The sequence below is a fragment of the Salvelinus sp. IW2-2015 genome, unplaced genomic scaffold (assembly GCF_002910315.2).
Source record: "Salvelinus sp. IW2-2015 unplaced genomic scaffold, ASM291031v2 Un_scaffold4493, whole genome shotgun sequence".
NCBI lineage: Eukaryota > Metazoa > Chordata > Actinopteri > Salmoniformes > Salmonidae > Salvelinus > Salvelinus sp. IW2-2015.
The window spans coordinates 24,863-28,801 of NW_019945763.1; positions in this window are offsets into that span (position 1 = coordinate 24,863).

Below are 3,939 nucleotides of genomic sequence, written 5' to 3' on the forward strand. Positions count from 1 at the left end.
CCCTGTGCTGTGCTGGGTGACTGGCATGAGCCTGGCCAACCCTGTGCTGTGCTGGGTGACTGGCATGAGCCTGCCAACCTGTGCTGTGCTGGGTGACTGGCATGAGCCTGGCCAACCCTGTGCTGTGCTGGGTGACTGGCATGAGCCTGGCCAACCCTGTGCTGTGCTGGGTGACTGGCATGAGCTGGCCAAACCTGTGCTGGGCTGGGTGACTGGCATGAGCCTGGCCAACCCTGTGCTGTGCTGGGTGACTGGATGAGCCTGGCCAACCCTGTGCTGGGCTGGGTGACTGGCATGAGCCTGGCCAACCCTGTCGGTGCTGGGTGACTGGCATGAGCCTGGCCAACCCTGTGCTGTGCTGGTGACTGGCATGAAGCCTGGCCAACCCTGTGCTGTGGCTGGGTGACTGGCATGAGCCTGGCCAACCCTGTGCTGGCTCCTCTCCTCCAAAAAGGAGCCAGACTGTATCGTAGCACTACAGAACAAAGCAGCGCTAAATTCCACACTGTCCGTCTCCATCCCAAATGGCACCCTGTTCCGTAGATAGTGCACTAGGTAGGGAATAGCTATTTAGGGAACAGGGTTCCCACTATGTGGGAATAAGGTGCCATTTGGGACACAAACGCTGTCTGTCATTGAAAGTGGTTGAGCCTGATAGCTGTAGGAGTAGGTGGCTGGGCTCACAGTGGACTATGAAGGAGAGAGGGAGAGAACCTGGAAGACAGTGGGACAGAGAGAGACAGACAGACATACAGAGAGGCTGACCAGCAGGCAGAGACAGAGGGAAACAGAGAGACACAGACAGACAGAGAGAAAGGCAGAGAGAGAGGCTGACCAGCAGGCACAGGCAGGAAAAGATAAAGAATTTACAAAAAAACAGAAAACTAGAATGCTATTTGGCCCTAAACAGAGAGTACACAGTGGCAGAATACCTGACCACCGTGACTGACACAAACTTAAGGAAAGCTTTGACTATGTACAGAATCAGTGAGCATAGCCTTGCTATTGAGAAAGGCCGCCGTAGGCAGACTTGGCTCTCAAAAAAAGACAGGCTATGTGCTCACTGCCCACAAAATGAGGTGGAAACTGAGCTGCACTTCCTAACCTCCTGCCAAATGTATGACCATATTAGAGACACATACTTCCCTCAGATTACACAGACCCACAAAGAATTAGAAAACAAACCCAATTTTGATAAACGCTCATATCTACTGGGTGAAATAGCACAGTGTGCCATCACAGCAGCAAGATTTGTAACCTGTGAAGAACAAACATTGTAAATTACCAACCCATATTTATGTTTATTTATTTTCCCTTTTGTACTTTAACCATTTGCACATCGTATACACACCAACAAAGGGCACTGCGTTCATCCACCTCTGGCCTGCTCGCCTCCCTACTCTGAGGAAGTACAGTTCCGTACGCCCAGTCAAAACTGTTCGCTGCTCTGGCACCCAATGGTGGAACAAACTCCCTCACGACGCCAGGTCAGCGGAGTCAATCACCACCTTCCGGAGACACCTGAAACCCCCTCTTTAAGGAATACCTAGGATAGATAAAGTAATCCTTCTAACCCCCCCCTTAAAAGAGTTAGATGCACTATTGTAAAGTGGTTGTTCCACTGGATATCATAAGGTGAATGCACCAATTTGTAAGTCGCTCTGGATAAGAGCGTCTGCTAAATGACTTAAATGTAAATGTACAGCACTGTATATAGACATAATATGACATTTGTAATGTCTTTATTCTTTTGGAACTTCTGTATGTGTAATGTTTACTGTTAATTTTGTTTTATTTCACTTTCGTATATTATCTACTTCACTTGCTTTGGCAATGTAAACATATGTTTCCCATGCCAATAAAGCCCTTGAATTGAATTGAATAGACGAGAAGACAGACAAAGAGAAGAGGAAAGAGAGGCTGCCCTATCTCTAGATGGGTCCTTTGTCTCTGCCTGGGGACCGCGGGCTGGTGACGAGGGCTGGGGACCGGGGGCTGGTGACGAGGGACTGGTGACGAGGGGCTAGGTGACTGGGGACTAGTACGAGGCTGGTGATGGGGCTGGTGACGGGGGCTGGTGACTGGCTGGTGACGAGGGCTGGTGACGAGGACTGGTACGATGGGGCTGGTGACGAGGGGCTGGTGACTGGGGACTGGTGACGAGGGCTAGGCTGGTGACGAGGGGCTCGGCTGACTGGGGCTGGTGACGGGGGCTGTGACGGGGGGCTGGCGACGGTGCGGGCTGTTGGACGAGGCTGGTGACTGGGGACTGGGGGCTGGTGACTGGGACTGTGACGAGGGGCTGGTGACTGGGACGCGTGACGAGGGCTGGTGACGAGGGGCTGTGACTGACTGGTGACGAGGCTGGTGACTGGGGACTGGTGACTGGGACTGGGACTGTGACTGGGGACTGGGGTCTGGTGACTGGGGCTGGTGACGGAGGGACGCGGGACTGGGTCTGGCGACTGGGGCTGGTGACGAGGGACGCGACTGGGGCTGTGGTCTGGCGACTGGGTCTGGCGGACTGCGTGGGCTGGCGACTGGGGGACTGGGCGCGACTGGGCTGGCGACTGGGGCTGCGCGACTGGGGGCTGGCTGACGAGGGGAGGGTGCGGGACTGAGAGACATAACAAGCCAGTCTGACGCTGCCAGAAAACTGTGTGTCAAATCAAATTGTGCTGGTCAAGTACACATATTTAGCAGATGTTATTGCGGGTGAACAGGCAGTGGCTCAGGTGGTTGATGTCCTTGATGATCTTTTTAGCCTTCCTGTGACATCGGGTGCTGTAGGTGTCTGGAGTGCAGTAGTTGCCCCCGGTGATGCGTTGGCAGAACGCACCACCCTCTGGAGAGCCCTCGGTTGCGGCGGTGCAGTTGCCGTACCAGCGTGATACAGCCCGACAGGATGCTCTCAATTGTGCATCTGTAAAAGTTTGTGAGGGTTTAGGGGCCAACCTACACATAATTTCTTCAGCGCTGTTGCGCCTTCTTCACCACACTGTCTGTGTGGGTGGACCATTTCAGATCATCAGTGATGTTTACGCCGAGGAACTTCCCAACTTCTCCACTACTGTCCCGTCGATGTGGATAGGGSSGTGCTCCCTCTGCTGTTTCCTGAAGTCCACAATCAGCTCCTTTGTTTTGTTGACATTGAGTGAGAGGTTATTTTCCTGGCACCACTCTACCAGGGCCCTCACCTCCTCCCTGTAGGCTGTTTCGTCATTGTTGGTAATCAGGCCTACTACTGTTGTGTCGTTTGCAAACTTGATGATTGAGTTGGAGGCGTGCGTCGCCACTCAGTCATGGGTGAACAGGGAGTACACAGGAGGGGGCTGAGCATGCACCCTTCTGGGGGAGAACATCAGTTAGCTGTCCCTGGGGCATTCTCACCGTCTGTTACCCACACAGATATAGACAGACGGCCAGGGACAAACGCATGTCTGGCTGGCTCATTGTGAGTCAATGTTTCTATACATCTATCATGCTCTTCTTTGTCTATGTCTAGTTCATTCAGCTCTTCAAGGCTCTTCCAATAGAATAATATATGGCATTTAACAGATGCTTTTATCCAACACAACACAACAGTGAGGGCCAAACTGTTCTATGTCCTAGTTCTATGTCCTAGTCCAGTTATCTGTGTGCATTAGAAGCAGTTACTGTGTGACTAGACATATGAACTCTACATTCAGCTCAACCCTAAGTCAGCCAGTGACAGATGGTCAGATAGACAGCCAGTGGAAACATGGTTAATGTCTCTCCAACTCTTGTCCATTTTAGTACTCTACCATGTCATCTCACTTTAACAAACGGCTAGGCACTTGTCTGTTTAAGTGCTTTGAGAGGACAATTATAGATGTATTGATGATTCCACACAGCATTCATCTTAGCCTATGGATTTTCATTAGGAAGCTAAGGCTGTGTCCCAAATGGCCCCTATTC